The following is an 18747-nucleotide window of genomic DNA, read 5'->3' as shown; positions in this document are numbered from 1 at the left end:
GGGGGGCTGGGGTGGGGCATGTGGGCCTTCTAGGGTGGGGAAGCCCCTGCAGGGGCCATTTGACCCCTGCTGGAGAGTCATAATCTCTGTTGGGGGGCCCGTAACCCCTGTGGAAGGGCAGCAAAATAAATATTCATGAATTCATGAAACATGTATTTAGAGTTCACTTTATTATTATGATAGAGACACTGGTAGGCTTCCACATTGCTTTAACACTGTAGAAATATTGATCAGACATTGCCCAACTCATCACTGTCTCTGTCTCACTCTCTCTCTTTATAGCAGTCTTTTGTTTCACTTGTGGAGGAACATTGATTTTGGGGTATTTTCCAGAGTGACTTTGGGATTTTTTTATCAAGGATTTTTTAGTTTTCCAATAGGGAACAACAGAATTCCTGCTAGGGAGGCCAGTGGCAGGACCCTGCCTGCTCAGAGCTGGCACCTTGGACCTATCTGGCTGTGGCTGACCTCCTGGCCAAATGGGGCCAGGAGGACATGCTTTGACAGTTCAAAGCAGGCCACCACACCTGGAACATCTTCCAGGCAATAATTGCCCAAATGGCTGGGCAGGGACACACGTGGCAGTAGTGTCTCACAGAGGCAAACCCTGCAGCCACAGCCCACTAGAAGCTATCTCAGAGGGGCAGATACCTCTACTGGCTGTGCAGTCCCCATCCAAGTCTGGCAGGTGTGCAGCAGGTCACAGACAGGCAGCAGCCCCCACTGCCAGACTGCTGCAGTGGGTAAAGGGTGCAGGGAACTCAGCAGTCCAGTGCTTCAGCAGTCCGGCTAGCACAGGTACCAATTGGCTGGGCCCCAGAAACTTCTGAGAATGAGTAGCCCTGAGCTACTTGTTGGGGCAACTTTTTGTACTGATGGGGCCAGGACAGAGCAGCTTTTTATACTGCTGGGTACAGCAAAGGTGTTAGCTCTGGGGTCTAGCTCCCCCTGGCTGAAGATCCAAGAGAAGCCAGGTAGGGTTATTTTGCCCCAAGTGGCACAATTTGCTCCACAACAAAGTATATGTCCAGGCACATGCACTGCGGCAAAAAGCCCTGGCTCAAATTTGCACAACTTCTATTAGAGCTGCTGCAAGCATATGTGCTTGCACATGTGGATGTGCCATACTTGTCAACAGAAATTCCATCGTGGAGCTTAGAAACCTTTCCTGAGAAAAAATTAGTCAAAAGTGATATGGTGTCTTGAAAAGTTGTTTTTTTTATGGATCAGTGTTTCCTGACAAGAACTTGGCAAGAAAGGTAGTTAAGTCAAAATTAGTAGTGAAATAGGATTTGTCCCTATGTCTTAAATTTAACTTTTTAATTTAACTGATTCACTTATAAATTGTTCACATGTGATTCTTCAAGCAGAAGATAAAACTGTCCTTTAAGAAGACTGGTATATTGTTTTGATGTGTACTAGAGAAAGAATTAACAGAAGAAAATATAATACATTTTAGACAATGGAAATATAGTTCCATTCTGACACAGTAACAGCCTTCTTTAATTTTGTTTTGCCACTCATCATTTTTTGTTATTATATTGATTCTGAACTTATAGGTTTGAGGAAGAAAAACTGTTCTCAGATATAGTCAGCCTCTGATGTTTAGGGTGCGCACAATACCTCTGGAAGTTAGGGGAAGCTCTTGAAACAGCCTTTTCCTATGGTTTGGAGTTATATAGTAGAAGTGTTCAGCTGCATTTGGGCAAGTAAATGAAGTGATCAGATGTTTCATAATGCTCACTTCCTGGCAACTCTCATTGTTCTAAAATTAGGGGTAAGAACATTGGGAATGTAGTCTTTCCATCCTGCCAACTACTAGTCCCTGCATCGATGGGATTGCTAGACTTGGCACCCAATACACTTCTAAATTTTTTTCACCATTTTGGACCTGGAAGATGCCCCATCAGTCTTTGGTTATTAAAGTCTGTATCAATGCTGTATTCAACTATTTGATTATCTAAAATAAAATAAACATTGGTCGGTTTGGTTTGGGAGGAATCATACAAATACTTTTGGCGATACACCTTTTCTGAGGGTTGACAAATGAGTTCAGCAACAATGACTCTCACTCTGGTACTTTTCCACACCAGTGAACCTATACATTTAAGAAAGTTAATGATCTCAGTATAAAATCAGGATCATTTATGTTGACAGCACTGCTGTTAACTTGGTTTTAACTGGTATAACTGTGAGAAAAAATGAACCCTTGCATATCCTAAATGTTTTCCCCTGAATGTGTCACACTGTAAAAGAGCAATGACTTTTAAACACAAACCAATCACATTAAATACAAATATTATGACAAATATTATTTGAAGTTGTGACATAAAATGCCTTTCTACATAAATCTTGGCCTAGGTTTCAACAAAATACTTGATCACAGACGTAGCCTGGAACAAGTATCTTTAATTTATAAATAAAACAGGCATTTTTTCCTTAAATTTAATAGGTATCATTATACGAGATGTGGATGAAAAGACTTTAAAATTAGCAAAAATAAACCAACAGTTTTATATAAATATGTAAATGCCACATTAGTATTGTTAAAGAGAGATGGGAATGGATCTAATAAATTCACAAGGGAGATGGGGAAGGATGGCATGTTACCATTTCTTGGTGTAATGATCATTAAGAAAGATGATTGTCTTTCACAGTTCAGAGAAAGGATACCCATTCAGATGCCAATTTAAATTATAAATCAAATCTCCATCCTACAGCTCCAATGTAAAATAGTCAAAACATTCGTTGATTAAGCACTTAAGTTTTCTAAAGCAGAATTCTGGAAGAATGCGAGCCTTAATCACATTAGAGCTATATTGCTAAACAATAGTTTTCATTTACCAGCCATTAATAAAAAAATAAAATAAAGTAAAAAGAAATGTTCATCCTGAAACCATGAAGAAAAATGTCTTCCATACAAAGCAGCTTCATGCATAATACATAATGTGGGAAGTTCAAAAGCACACATAATTTTCTGAAGTCTCCTCCCATTGAAGTCAATGAGAGTTTTACCTTTGACTTGAATGAGGACTGGAAATAATTATTTATTAACTTTTAAACATTATTAATAGTTTTTGTATAGTGGTGCTGAGGAACCAAACTTAAGCACCATACAAACACAGAAGAAAAAACAGTCAAATAGATTGCAGTACAACTAAATAACAAGATGGCAAAAGGAGGGAACACACCAGAAGATAATGATAAAAGAACAGGGGCGGAAAAGATGATAAGAGGTAGTAGCGTGGGGTGAAAGCATGGTGAAAAGACTGAGTAGGGGAGGACTGAAGCAAAGAGCCACAATAGGAAGTTCCCTGAATGGCCACAGTCCTGGCTGTTTCTGTAGCTGCTCCCAGTGCCTGGAGTTTGACCAGTCCCTGCCAACAATTTGTCTCCAAGATCACACTGGTGAGGAGAAGAGAAGAATGGTAGGGGGCCCTAGTGTCCCAAAAAGACTTAGAATTGGTAGATTGGCCTCCCAAGGAAAGTCTGAGCAAAGTAATTAAGTTACAATCTATTTATTTGGCTGTTGCTGTGATATATGAACATGGAATATAAAAACTATTCTGGACTTCTGTATAATGCATAACATTTCAAGGGATCAGTCTGGTAACCAGGGAGTCAGGCAGAATTTTCACTGATTTCAGTAAGAGTTTTTCCTGTCTCAGTATGGTAGGATCATATTTCAAAGAATGTATATTAAAATTAAATTCTGTCCTAGGAAGCTCCCAGGACAGTCAATGCAATCCCATGACTCGGTAGGCAGTATTTCACTCAAACATATTCAGGCAGTGCTAAAGATGGACGTAAAGGGCACGTCTAGACATGCATGCATGTTTAGTTCCTTGGGGAAAACTAGAAGCAGTGCACCTTATGCTACAGCTACTTGTCCCTGGGGAATGCCTGTGCCATGTATGCTTTGGCATGTGGCAAGTTACCACATGGGTGGTAGGGGAGGCTGAGGCCAGCAATGTGCTGGCCCCAGCAGCCTTACCTGGTCCCGGGGACCTCCTGGGGATATAGCCACAGCAATCCTGCCAGGTGGAGCTTGGCTGGTGTCTGAACCAGGATTGAAAAGGATGCTGGTAACACAGAGTTAAAAGAAACTAGTGCAAGCATGTAAGTGGAAAAACCCCAGAAAGTCAGGACACATGTCCAAACATGCCCCACACATGGTCAGTATGTAATTTGAGTGAGGAAATTTGAATTGGCAAAGCACGCATGCCCAGTCATGTACTAGGCATGATGTAATCTAACTAGAACTTTCCAAAAAGAGAACCATGTGATTGGCTACCTGGAGAGTATTTAAGCCAGCAAGTTTCCACCCAAAGCAGAGACCAGCTCTGCATAATCAGGGAGATCAGCTCAGGAAAATCAGGGAACGGAGACCAGCTCTCACAGAGCCCAGAGTTACCTCACAGGCTGGCCACTTGTGACTGTCTCCCCACCACCGTCGTGTCCCGGCGTACCCCATCCTCACACACACTCGTTCGACTTTGTTTTTCATTCGTCTGCCACCGTCGTCTCCTGGCATACGCCACCCTCACACCCAGTTATCTTTGTTTACCGCTGTTGTTGTAACCAAGTCTGACCTGCGCTACACTACAGCTACCTGGTGGCATAAGTAAAAGAAAATAAAAGTTGTCTTCTTTTTTGCAACCATACGAGTATTGACTGCCTGACTCCCTCGCTGCTAGCCCCCACCTTCTCGATCGTGTCGGCCCAGACTGTGACAAGGCAACTTGGTCGCCACAGCTGGCACCTGCAGCGTGGCTCCAGGTGGCCTGGCTCTGCTTTTCGGCAGCACATGCTGCCCATGCTGTCTAAGCATGTGCTGCTTTCATTTTTTCCCTTGCTTTTATTTTTTTTTACCCCTATCCAGGGGTCAAAAAAACCCACAGGAAAAAAAATGGAGCAGTGTACTCTAGGGCAGAACACCCTTGCAGCATGTAGAGCATGGTGTGGTGTGTGGGACTGCAAGTGTGTTTGCAGTGCCACATATTACATGACCATGCTCATCTGGATGTGCTCGAAATGCTCAAAAGGCTTAAAACCTTTGCCTGTGTGACATCTGCAGAGAGCTTACTGGTGCAAAATCTGCTTTGCATTAGGGTGTGAAGATGACCGAAATTGGCCTTGTGAGGATCAGTACAGCATAAAGGAACACTCATGTGGCAATACTTGCCATCCATCAGGCAGTGCTAGAAGAAGGAGCTTGACAAAGGGTCCATTAAACTTATAGGCCTGGGTCAGGCATTACACATAAACTGGTTTAAGTCATCAGAAACTCGTTTAAGCCTGTAACAGAACAGACGTTCAGTGCACATAAACCAATTTGAAAATGGCTGAAACTAGTTTGAGATAAATCCAGTCAAATGTAGTATCAAATTTAACTGATTTGGCTCAAACGAGTTTATGCAATGTCTATCCCAGACCTCTTGCTGGTTTAAGATAAACCCCCAGAATCCTGGAATGCTCTCTGGGCTGAGCAGGGCTCTCTGCTCCACAGCAGGGCTGGTTCCTCCCCTCTGGTCCCTGGCTGGAGCTCTGGCAGAGGCTGCAAGCTGCTTCTCCCCCTCCCCTTTTGGTGCACACAACCACCTTCCAGGTGTTGAGCGCCTCCTCATGTCTGGCCGACCCCCTTCCTGGAGCACACAAGCAAGCCTGGGAGTAACACTGACACTACCCAGGGTCTGGACTGTTCTTGCCCCTGTGCCCCCTGGGAAACACAGGCCTAGTAGTCTTTGAGAGTACTTGACCCACAGAAAGAACTTAGGGTGCTTCTCTTAGTCTGAAGCACAAATAGTAGTGTCCCTTAGTCAGCCAGGGCAAGGGGACCCTAAGGCATAACCTAGACTCTCTCCCAATAAGTCTCCCATAATAGATACAGAGGATAACTTTTTTGTCTGGAGTAAGGTACAGGATAGAACAATATTAGAAAAATATCTTAGAGCAAACAGGGTGGCTGGGTAGCCTTTGATCATGCATCTGAGTTACTGCAAGCTATATATCTAGTTACGTTTCAAGTAGCTTCCTCACAAGTATCATCCAGAGGCTGATAGAGCTTTCTTCTGAAGGCTGGCAGTTAGTAGTGTGTCCATGCATTTCAAAAGAGAGAGAGAGAGAGAGAGAGAGAGAGAGAGAACTGCAGATGTTCACTCATCTCTATATCTTCATCATGGCTGCCACTCTTTCTCCCGGGCAATTTTTAACTTATATAAACCTTATGACCTCACTCTGGGGTCCAATGGAGACTAGCTGAAGTTGGCTACAAGCCAATCAAATGGAAATGCATCACTGGCTGCTGGGTAGACTGGCAGGGGCTCCAGCCCCCCTCCCAGTCATGAGGTCTTTGCTAAGACAATAGGGATTTGAGTCCCCTCCCTGATACCTGAGGTCTCACATGTACGCTAGAGGGTTGCTTAGCAACTAGAGTGATAGACAGATAAGAGACTCAGTCACCTGCCTGACAGGAGTGGGAAACTTGAAAAAAGGGAGCAGGTTCCCTCTCACCTCAGGAATGTCTTCAGCTTAGGTCATGTAGGCAGGTAGAGACAATGGCAAAGAGAAAAAAAACTGGTGAAGGAGGTACAGGGAGGAGGCTGGGATGGAGGTCCTCCATACCCCTCACCACTCTCTGCTAAGCAGGAATTCCTCCCTCCCCTCTGCCTTGCTGAGGAGAAGTCTGTGTATTAGCTGCCAGACCACATGTTGGCTACTGTCCATGCTGAATCAACAGGTAGAATCAACAGGCATAATCAACAAGTAGCTGGTAATGTCCCTCTGTTGTTTTCTTACTTGGGTGATAAACACTGTCATCAATTCCCTGCTGAGCTAGTCAGAGGTCCTTCAGGAGTCTGGCCATGCCCCCCTCAACTCCATGCTGTGGAAGGGAGGGAGGGCTGCTCTAGCACCCCCCCAGCTTCTAGCCTGAACCACTGCAGGCATGTGCCTGAATTTCTGGGATGTCTGTCTGGTTACAAAACTGATTTAGCCTAGCTAGGTTAGACTAACCTTCAAAGACAAAAGTAATGCAGGCTCAGGCTTTTTGAATGTGTCCCTAGCTCTACAGTCCTTACTTGTAACACTGGCCTCTCATGATAATGTTCTTCTCTCTCTTCCAATCTACTGCTATTCCATTCTGGAAAGCAAACTGATTTGTAACATCGGCAGGTGGCGTAGATTAGAACATGCCACTCTAATTTACCCTTGCCTGACCACAGTATGGGAGAAATGGATTAAAGAAACTTGAAAACAAACCACCCTGCCAGCCCCTAATTTGTAGTTAAGGATCTGCACAGAGAACCAGAGCCATAGACAAAAAAGAGTAAATATAAATTTGGTTAGAAATCATGTCTGCAAGATTAGATTTCTTTTAATTAAGGGGATCAACAGGGTAGATTAACAATGCTACACTTCTAATGTATTACTGCTCTGAGTCACTGGTTGTTCAATCACTTCTGTGTAAATGAGAGGGTTTTTTTTAAAGTTTGACAAAAAAATAGTGTGTACAAGTCAAATAGTGATTTTGGCTCTAACCTCATTAATCACTGTCATGACTGGTTAGGTCTCCATCTTTTTTTCTTTTTGATTTTCCACCAGCTCTGCCATTTCCCTTCTATTTCTCTGCCATCTTTCTATTTTTCTCCCTCATCATTCTCCTTGTATTATTTTGCCATTATTTCACCTTGTTCCTCTTGCCCCTATGTTTTCTTCCCCTTTCTTCCCCTTGTTCCTTTTGCCCCTACTCCCTCTTGTCCTCTCCTCATTTTCTTCTCTCTCTTTACATGCTACTGCTATTCTGTTGCGGTAAGCAACAAAACTTTCTTTCTCTTCTTGAAGAAAATGCCCAGCTCTTCCTTCTGGCAACCCAGCTTGCATGTACACAAGGATCATTCACACCAACTGCACACTTCTTCTTTGTTCTTCTGGGAAGCAGAAGCAAGCTTCTGGCTGTCTCACTATCCAATCTATTTTCCATGTGTGTTAGTTTAGCCATGTGAACTTTTATAGGAAATTTTTTTTTGTTGAGAAAATAGCATATATGCAAAAAAAGATTTTTTTACAGAAAATCATGTGACTTCTTATTTACACAATGACTCAAAAATTGATGTTTTATTGCTTTTTAATGGGAAAAAAACTTTTTTCTCATGTTCAGATCTATTTTGTGTTCATTTTGCAGCAGTGTGTCAGCTGGGGGACCATTTGGGACATGTTGTCTTGTGCTCCTTCCCACCAAATTGGATGAGTCTGCTCATAAATACCTGGTAGGTTCACTCCAGTTTTGTCTCTGAACTGGTGCTATTTGTGGTTTGGAATATTTTTGGTTTTTAGAAAAAACCCCCAAAAAGAACCTGTAATACAAAAATATCAAGAAATATATTTCTGTTTTGAAAACTTCAAAATAAAACCATTTTAATTTTTTTCAAAGCAATTCCTTGAAAAAAAAAATCTTTCAGTTAGATATTGTACTGGCCACAGAAAAAGGGATTAATGGCTGGGGTAGGGAAAATGATTGATTTCTTCCATCAGCTACTGAACTGAAAATTAAAAGAAAAAAAATGGCTCCATCTGTGGATTTTTAGTGATTTGTTTTTCATTTTAAAAAGAAAACAAACAAAACAAGCAAACAAAAGCTACTTTAATTTCCAGCATCCTTAACAAAAGCAAAGCTATCAAACTGCTGGGCTATATTATGCACCATTGACAAAACTAGAAAAAAACCAAGGATCATGGCACTCACCCAGGATACTGAAGAACAGATTTCAGTTTCCTTCTCTACCTGAGAGTATTTGAATTCATATCTCTCACAGCTCAGGTATGATCCGTAACTACCACACTACAGGTTTACCTTAAGCATATACATTTGTCACACTGATATTATTCCATATTGTAAAGACTACTTGATTATTCATTAGAGCAGGAACTGGAACCCAGGTGCTCTGCATTCCCGCTGAGTGCCCTAGAAAGCAGTCATTCCCTCTCAGTGGGCATGTCTACACATGCATTTAATCTGGGCTTAGTTTACACTGTTGTAAACTACAGTAGATTAAGAGCTCCAGGCAGGTGTCTACACATGCAGTGACTAAGGAGAACATTTGCTGTTCTTAGAACCAAATTTCCTATAGCCCTGCAATGGGCCCCTGCTAACACTGAGGGAGCTCCAGGCTCCAGCTGCAGCTGCCAGCAGCCCTTTTCAAAATTCAGTCCTGCTCTCTGCTCCTTGATCAGCCACTTCCCTGCACAGGAGCAATGTGTCCAGTACAGGGGCAGCACATAGCAGCTATCTCTTTGCCCACTCTGTCTACCCACACTATGGTTGCTCCAGACCCTGCCCTTGGCAGCAATGACCAGTGCCCTGACCTCCTGCTGGCTGCTGCATTGGCTCTGCTGACCCACAGTGCTGACCACCACCTGGCCCATGACTGTCTTGCCCTTCCTGGCTCCCCTATGCCCAGTAATTGCCTGCCTGCACACTGTGCACCATCCCAGGGCTGCCACCATGGCTTCAAAGCCGTTGCTGGCAGGGACATCAAAGAGGGGCTTCTGGACACCACCACCAGGGCTGCTGTTGCCCTTCTGGGCCTCCAGCCCTGCTGCCTCAGGGGCTGCTGAACCACCCCAAACTGGTGGCTTCATGTCATCCGGCACATCTGGGATGATGAACAGTGGCTGGACACATTCTGACTGACCCAGGCCACCTTCCAGGACCTCCTCCAGAAGCTCTAGCCCCACCTGGAGTGATAGCACACTGGCATGTGCCTGGCTCTCTCCACAGACACCCAGCTGGCCCTTGCCCTGATGAAGCGGGCCACACCTATGAACCTCTGGTACATTGGACACCTGTTTGGCATGCACAAGGCCACTGCCAAAGAGGCCATCTTGGAGGTGTGCAGGTCCCTCCAGGATGTGCTGGGGCCCACGACGCTCCATATCCATGACCCCCTGGTGGTGGTGGCAGGGTAAGTTCCAGCTGCTGTAGGAAATTTGGTGGTGTAATGCACCTTAAATAACTTGGGGTGCAGCAAATTGAAACTCCTTTAAGGAGTTTTAGTTTCCTGCCACTACAGCAGTGGAGTGCAGCATCGGGCTTCAGGCAGCTCAGGGGCTCTGCAGGAAGCCCTGCAGGCAGCCTGGCAGCAGCCCCAGAAAGCAGGCTCTGCCCAAAAAAAGCCGTGAACCTGATCTTTTTTTCCCCCCCCCATGGAGCCTGCCTGCCTGCCTGCCTGAGGGCTCCGTGCTTCCCTCCATGGCTGCAGTGCCCCCTAGGACTGCCTGAGCCAGATGCCTGCAAGCAGGTGCCACCTGGGAGGCACCGCTACTGTCACAGAGAGAAGCACCAGTCCCCCTGCGGCCCAGGCAGGTAGTCTCCCTGCAGCCGCCTGTGTGCCCACTGGCAGCTTGCCCTCCCCTCTCTGCCAGAGAGGCAGGTAAGTCAGCGGAGTATGTGCACAACATGGGGGTTTAATTAGGCCTAAATTGAAGCAGTGTTTTTTAAACCCCGCCACTTCAATTTAGGGCCCCTGTTTCGTCTATATACACCCTAATTGCTTAGAGACTAAATCTCAGAATTTGCCATAAGGTTTCAGGCCCAGCAAAAAGGGCAAGAAATGAATTGCTATACAAAGTGAAAAACTCAGCTTCAGAGAGACCCCATGCCCTGGGAGTTAATTCTCTTGCTCTTGTTATTTATTTGTACTCCTACAGCAACCTAGTCATGGCCCAGCACCTCACTGTATTAGTCTCTGTATAAACTGTCAGGGAACACTGAGCCGAATGAATCGGGCCCCAAGGTCACGGTGGGCCGGGGTGGCAATCGGAACGCGAACAGGTGGGATTAGCAGCTGTGGAGTCTGAGAGGCACCCAAGCATATGGTTTTAACTAAAGATGATTTATTTACTCACGCTTTGAAGCAGAGGCACAAGGTTGCTTTCTTCAGTTACAGTTGCAGAAATACAAACAATTAACAACAGAGGGGTCTGTTGGCCCACGAGGTTCAGTCCGAAGACCTAGTCTCAGGGCTGGTCAACAGCTCATTAACGGGGAATACAAACAATGAAACGTAAACTGTAACACTGTACACAGTAAGTCGCGTGACGCCAGTCCCGTAGGACAACGATGAGAAGCGATGATGTTGGAAGCCGAAGTCAAAACCAGGTGAGTCGAGCCGAGGTTGCAAACAAAGACTGAAAGGGTGGTCCAAAATCGTAGCCAAAAGTCAGTGCCGAGGTGAGTCGGAAGCCAGGTAAGTTGAGTCAAAGCTGTAATACAACAAGCAACACGAAGCGCCAAGCGAAGGAGGAGATTGATAGGCCCTAAAGGCTGACTGAGAGACAGTCCCTGCAGCAGCAGCCTCTGTCTTCAGTTAGCGCGACCAACCCCCGAGGGAGGGGGTTCACTGAACTTTTATCTGAATTTAGTGGCCAATCAGAACGCTCTCCGCAGAGAAATTTCTAGTCAGATTACCTCATGTCAGGTTCCGATTCAGCATGCTCTCAGTCAGAAGCTGACACAATCTGAGCATGCGTCTGTGGGGAAAGTAATGTGGGCAATGATTGACAGGCCCGCAGGTCACCCAGGGGGCAAGGGCTGGGTGAGCCTTGGAACTTTCCACTCACAGAGTCAAATGCGCATGTCAGTTTCACCTCTTCTGTGCTGGCAGCATACATTTAAGATTTTTCCATGACATAAACATAGAACAAATAGGTTTTATCTGCTCCCAAAAGCTTATACATTTTAAGAAGTGCTTGTATTATGGAAAAACTTTACTGGGAAGAAAACGTTATTGTTGCTTATGTTGTGTTTGATTGATGGATGGAGAACTTCAGTATCCAGGATAGTGAGCCAGACATTGTTTTCCCAGCAGAAAAGATCATATTTCCTTTGCTAATTCAGCTCCTGATTTCCATTATTGCCTTAGTATTAATAACCTACCATTAGAGCACTGAAGGACTCAAATAAAGCTTGGAAGAAGAGTGGGGTGGATCCAGAGGGGTGCAGCGGTGCAACTGCATCCCCCTTTTAGATTGGATCCAGCCTGGGAGGCTCTGAAGGAGTTTTTACAGTTTTCAAAGCATGTAAGAATTCCCCTCCTTCCCCTTCATGCTCAGGAATGCCCCCTTCCCTCCCCTGCCTCTCCCTCTTGCTGCTGGTGCTGCTTTTCTCCCAGTCTGGGGCAGCATTAAACTTGAAAGCTGCTCCTCGGGTTGGGATAAGCTGGGAACAGTGAAAGTATAAAAGGTGATGGGCAAGAGGGGTTCCCTTTTCCTGTGCCTGCTCCACTGGGGACCAGACAGAGAGGGGGAACCTACCTGTATTGCTGCTTCATATTGCTGCTTCAGCTGCTACTGTTCCCAGCCCCTGTGTACCTTAGCTGGAGCAGGCAGGAGCAGTTTTTAAGCTTCCATGCCCCCTAGACAGCAAGGAAAGCAGTGGCAGCAGGAGGGGAGGGGTGGGAAAAGGAGAGGATCTGCCTCTGAACATGGAGGGGAAGGTGGGGATTCTTACCTGCTTTGGGATCTTTAGAAAGAGTCTCTAGAGCCTGCCATGGTGGGGTGGGTCCTTACCAGTTAAGGGTGGACAGAAAGCTGTGAGCAGGGATACAGCCACCCCTGTAGTGGGGGTGGCTTCTCCTGCCAAATCCTGGATCCACCCTGGAGGAAGAAAATGCATTACCTGTCTAAAGATGAAGACCTGAAGAAGACTGTCTTGCATTTGAAAGCTTGTTTAACTTTATCCCAACTATGAAGTTGGTCCAATAAAAGATATCACTCCAAGACATCCTGGCCTCTTGCATAATTTCTGGACCAGCATGGCTGCAACATCACTCACACTGTCTAAAAATATAATGTGGAAAAGATTACAGGTAAAAAGAAGGGAAGCATCATACCAGAGAAGTGAGAAGTGGAAAGATGTATTAGTTATCTAATCCATCCTGCTGCCAGTGCAGAACTAAATCTTACAGCATCTTCCCAAAATCAAATGATGATTAATCTAATATTCAAATTAAACAGATGTTAGGTATTGCTGTACTAATATTCCAAAGCCACTTGGGCCACCACATGTAATAAATCCAAAAATCAGTCTTGAGGAAATAGTCTAATGGCCCTCATCTTTGCTAAGGAATTCTCTCCTCTTTACATTTACCTATTCTTGTTTCTTTGTAAGAACTGGGGCCTTGTGGCTTTCTAACTTCATCACTTGGAAGCATGCAAGGGTCTCACTTTTCATTTGCTATTTCCTTTGACTTCTACCTATAAATCATAGCATCATAGAAAATTAGGGTTGCAAGGGACTATGGGAGGCCATCTAGTCCAACCCCCTGGTTAAAGCAGGAGCCCAACTAGATCAGGCAAGTCTTTTTCTAGTCAGGTATTATGAATATCCAAGTGTGGAGTTTCCATAACCTCTCTAGGTAGCTTGTTTCAGTGCTTTACTACCCTGGAAGTGAGACAGTCTTTCCTTATACCTAACTTAAACTTCCTTTGCTTCAATTTGAGACCATTGCTCCTTGTTCTGACATCTGTCACCACTGAGAATAGTTTAGCTCCATTCTCTTTGGAACTACCTTTTGGGTAGTTGAAAGCTGCTATTAAATCCACTCTCAGTCTTCTCTTCTCCAGACTAAATAAGCTCAGTTCCCTCAGCCTCTTCTCAAAAGTCTTGTGCCCCAGCCCTCTAACTGTTTTCATTGTTCTCCACTAGACTCTCTCCAAATCCTTTCTGTAGTGTGGAGGGGGCTGGCCCAAAACTGGATTCATTACCCTGGATGTGGCCTCACCAGTGCTGAATAGAGGGAATATCACTTCCCTTGCTCTGCTGGTAATGCTCTTACTAATACAGCCCAGTATGTCGTTAGCCTTCTTGGCAACAAAGGCACACTGTTGGCTCATATTAAACTTATGGTCCACCATAACCACCAGGTTCTTTTCTACAGAGTTGGTCAGTCCCCAGCCTGGACCAGTGAATGGGATTGTTCTGTCCTAAGTGAAGGACTTTGCACACCTTCTTATTGAGCCTTATGAGAATTTATTTTAGGTAAATCCTACAATTTGTTGAGGGCTCTCTGAATCCTAGGCCTACCCTTCAGTGTATCTACTACTTCTTATAGCTTGGTTTCAGATGCAAACTTGCTGAGGGTACACTGCACCACATCTTCCAGATATTTGATGAAGATATTGAACAAAACTGGCACTAGGACCAAACCCTGGGGCACTCCACTTAACTGAGCCATCAATTACTATACTCTGAGCCTGATGATCCAGCCAGTTTTCTGTCCACCGTATCTATCCACAAACCATTCATTCAACCCATACTTCTTTCATTTTCTTGCAAGAATGTTGTGGAGGACCTTGTCAAAAGCCTTGCTAAAGTCAAGGTATATCATGTCCACTGTTCACACATCCACAGAGCCAGTCGTCTTGTCATAGAATGCAATCAAGTTGGTCAGATATGACTTGCCCTTGCTGAATCCATGCTGACTGTTCCTAATCACCTCCTTCTCCAAGTGCTTACAAATTGAGTCCTTGAGGACCTGCTCTATGATTTTTCCAGGGATGGAGGCGGGGCTGACCATATAGCTGTTTGTCCAGTTTTCCACTTCTTGTAAGCTTCCTTTTTGTGGTTTAGGTCACTGAGGAGTTCCCCGCTAAGCCACGCTGCTGTTCTGCTATACTTGCTAGTCTTCCTGTCCACTGGAATGGTTCATTCCTGAGCCCTCTGTATGGTTTCTTTAAAATTTAACCAGCTCTCCTGGACTCCTTTCCTCCTCAGACTGGCCTCCCAGGGGATCCTGCCATCAGTTCCCTGAGGGAGTCAAAGTCTGCTATACTGAAGTCCAGGGTCCTTACTCTGCTGCTCTCCTTCCTTCCTTTCCTCAGGATCCTGAACTGAATCATCTTGTGGGTACTGATGCCCAAGTTGACATCTACTACTACATTGCTCACCACATGCAGGTTGAGATCTTAAGGTTCATAGCCTTTTGGCATTGAGATTCCCCTCCTCAATTCTGCCATAGTAACATGCCTTACTTTTGACTCCTTAATGCTGGGTATATTAGACAGGTACATAAGATACATAATTTGTTGAATATTGCTACTCAAAAAACCTTATCAAAGTTTAACATTAAGGCTAGAATTCAAAGTTTAACATTAAGGCTAGATGGCAAGTACATCTGTCTTGTATAACTTACTGATGTTATTTTCATAGCTGAATTGCATGCTTTCTCTAGTGTCCTAAGCAACAGATGTCTCATTAGTACCTGAGCTGTGCTGGCTTCTGTGGAAGGCTGCAAACTGATTAAACACATGCTCCATTTTTATCTCTTTATGAGTCATTACTTAAAGGTTTTATCACCAGATTGCCACACTTAATTATGTGTAGCCATAATTAAATAGGAACATTCATAGACCTGGATTTTTATTTCTGTTTCAACCCCAATAAAATATTTGGTTATTTGCTAATGAAATGCTATGGAAAAGAAGGGAAGTACAGGAAAGAAGAAACCAAACAGAATTTTCAAATAAGCTATTTTACAATTCTGAAAATGTTGCCTTGTGAGGCATTCAGAATAGACACATCTTTTCCTCTACAGGGATATCACTCTACTTGGAATAAACAAATGCTGTAAGAAAGAAAATTCTGAATTTGAAGGTTGATCAACAAATACTTTAGACCCTGAGCCAGCAGTCATATTTTGACATTTAGAAATTTGTGCTGGGCAGGAACCAAATGGAGTCTTCCCGAATGTAGAGGTGTGCCCATACAGGATTGGGGACATCATTTTTCCCATGTGAATGATCACTCACAGAAGGCTCACAGAAATTTTCTAGACTTATTTGGGATGGACATGATTATGGAGGAAAGACTGCCTCACTTTAAAGAACTGTAAACTTGGCTAATCTGTTGCAGTCACTTTGAGGTATGCTAGTATCCTATACACTGACTTTCTTGAAACTTGGGAGAGGGAAGGGCAACAATAGAGGATTTAAGTTTTTTATTCATGTTCTCAAAGTAGTCCAAGTGATGATGTACCACAAAGAAAACAATTAATTTTCAAGTATAAATGTAATAATTACAATGAGGTCATTTAATGTCAGCGCAGGAGTAGGTATATTAATGAATTTGTTAAGCATTTAGGCATGCCTGGCCTAAGCAGACCCAGCCGGTGTACAATGCACATCCAGCTCATTAACAAAGCACTCCCTTTTTTCCTGGCAAACCTAATTCCTGAGCACTTTCTAAGCATTACAGGAAATACTGTCTTTCCCTCAAGAACTTTGACCAACCAATAATACATTCCCTCTGATACTATAGTGCTCCTACCTCACATTTCATTTGCTGAGTGTGCCATTGTTACATTTGCTTTGTGTAGGTGGAATTCTGAGAAAATCCTGGCGTCTGAAGTCCAGACAGTCCTGCTGATGTGGCTGAATTTTTATGGCTAAAACAGTTCTTCTTTGTCAATTTGTCCTCTGGGTTCAGAAATGCTCATTATAAACACAACATATGCCCATTCCCATTTCCTGTAAGGTTAATACAAGCCAGCAATTTCAGAATTATGTATTAGGTTTTAATTGCCAGTAAGTGATATTAAAAAGGAATAAAAAGGGAAGAGGAAAGGAGCATGAAAACCCCTCTGTTGCTGTATAAAATGCTTAAAACCCCCCTCTAATTTAAAACCTCCAGCCATGCCTGTGGTAGAGTTCTGCAATGATCGTGGCATCTCACATCGTGGCAGGATGGCAAAGTGTGGAGGGGCTAGGCTGTAAGGGAACTTGAAAGAAAGAGTTAAGTGTGAGAAATCCAGGCCCTGTTGAAGTCTATACAATTTTTTCCGCTGGGAGTTCAGTTTCCATGAGGTACACAATCTCCTCAGCCATGAAGACAAGCAGTCTAGTTGTCTAAGTACAAAGGGAGGGGCCAGGACTAGCTTGACTCATGTTTATCTGAGTCTTCGGGGGCTGCATTTTGGTTTCAGATACAATCCTGAACAAAGACTATCAAGCAAACCGAAACAAGGCACTGTGACTCAGAGATGCACTTCTGAGGCAAAGTTCATTTCCACTCCGAGTAGACATTTGATGCTTGTCTATACTAGCAGCATATTATGACACCTCTAGCCCCTTACCACTTCATCTGCATTTATATAATTCAGAGGTTTTCAACCATTTTAGTACCCCGGCGGCTGGACATTGAACAGGGGGTGGGGAGGAGGGGTAGCATGTGGCTGAATGCCAAGCAGGGAGAGGAGGGGGTAGCACATGGCCAGGCAAAGAGCAGGGAGGTGGGGACGGCGTGTGGGTGGGGACGGAGCGCCGCTTCCTCCCAGGAGCAGGGCTGGGGCAGGGAAGCTCTCTGGGCTGGTGTGTGGCGGCAGTGGCCACCTTGTTCACGCTCTCCCTCACACACAGAGGAGCGCCGCTGCCCTAACCCCATCCTGGCCCTGCTCTTGGGAGGTGGTGATGCTTGGTCCCCACCCACCCATGTGTACCCCCTAGAACCGGTCCAAGTACCCCCTGGGGCATGTGTACCCCTGGTTGACAACCCCTGATGTAATACATTTATATGTACGTGTGTGTGTGTAAATGTTTGCTAGGGAGTTGTTATCTATATCTTTTAGATGTTTAAGATCACTTTGAGATACCCCTAGCAAACATCCAAGTGAAATTGATACATGTTATTAAGATTCCTTGTTAAAGCTCTTTTTCGGGAGAGGCAGAAGGAAACTGTTATCAAAATGTCTAGAACAATCAAGAAAAAAATAAGAACTTGAAAAAACAAATGACACAATAGAGTCAGCTCCTGTTTGAACTGGCCAGGTAGATGCAGCGGGTGTGTCTACATGTGGACTTTAATGCAAAGTAGTCTATTTTACTGAACATTAAAGCATCAAAAAAACCAGCTCTTTCACTAATGTGCATTAAAATAGGCTAATATGCTTTTTTTCTAGTACCTCACAATGGATGTACTAAATTTAATGCACATTAGCAAAAGCACATTAATGGATGTGTAGATGTGCCCTGAATCTCCTTTCTTGTTCCAAAGAGATGGTGCTGTTAAGGGCTGTACTTGCAAGATGCAGGGGGAACACTATCTGCATTTTTTAGTCTCTAAATGTATGTTTATGAAATCTCTTCACTCCCAACATGGATTCAGCAGTACTGCCTTTAAAATCAGGTCTAGAAGCTTTTTTTATTACTCGAGGGCTTCTTAGCACAGTGCATTGATTTCTTTTAACACTTTCATAGAGCCAGATAGTAGCTTTATGCAGAAACTGAGTTTCTTGTGGCTCTGTCTGAATGCCTGAACAAATACCATTGGTATTAACATTGCAGCAGTTATATGAGTGAACTGAGGAGAATTTAAACTTTATAATGAAACTAATGAATAAATGGCTGGTAATAACTTTAAACATGTAGAAGCTGTATTACTCAGTATAACAGATCCTGGCTCTGTTACAACAGGTGTGGAGCAACCCGAACAGCCCCACACCCTGAAAGCATTCCCCCATACCCACCCCAGTGCTGGAGGAACTCACCAGTGGCTGAGGTTCCAGGTCCAGGGATGCAGTGAACCTCCCAGCAAAGGAGCTAACCTAGATGCGAGGTATGAGGGAGAGCCATTCACAGGAACCAGGAAGGGGGGAAATAAAAAGATGTAGAAAGCAGCCTCTGGGTGCTGTACTGGCAGAAAGCAAGGCTGCCTGGAGCCTAGGGTTAGTCCAGGTCTAGCATCCACAGGGAGGG

At 44.3% G+C, this 18747-nt stretch overlaps 1 long non-coding RNA gene across 1 annotated transcript; it reads right to left on the bottom strand.

Annotated features, from left to right (window-relative positions):
• Positions 1-3865: 3865 nt before the first annotated feature.
• On the bottom strand, positions 3866-6448 carry LOC109320939. The gene is made up of 3 exons (XR_002103892.1): positions 6214-6448; positions 4937-4939; positions 3866-3876 (listed from the first exon to the last, which is right to left on the bottom strand). It is a non-coding gene; the product is annotated as an uncharacterized LOC109320939 (long non-coding RNA).
• Positions 6449-18747: the final 12299 nt, after the last annotated feature.

Source organism: Crocodylus porosus, unplaced genomic scaffold (assembly GCF_001723895.1).
Source record: "Crocodylus porosus isolate Cpor-Errol unplaced genomic scaffold, CroPor_comp1, whole genome shotgun sequence".
In the NCBI taxonomy this organism is placed as follows: Eukaryota; Metazoa; Chordata; order Crocodylia; family Crocodylidae; genus Crocodylus; species Crocodylus porosus.
Note: the sequence above shows the minus strand (reverse complement) of the source record. Positions and strands in the feature narration are given on the sequence as shown.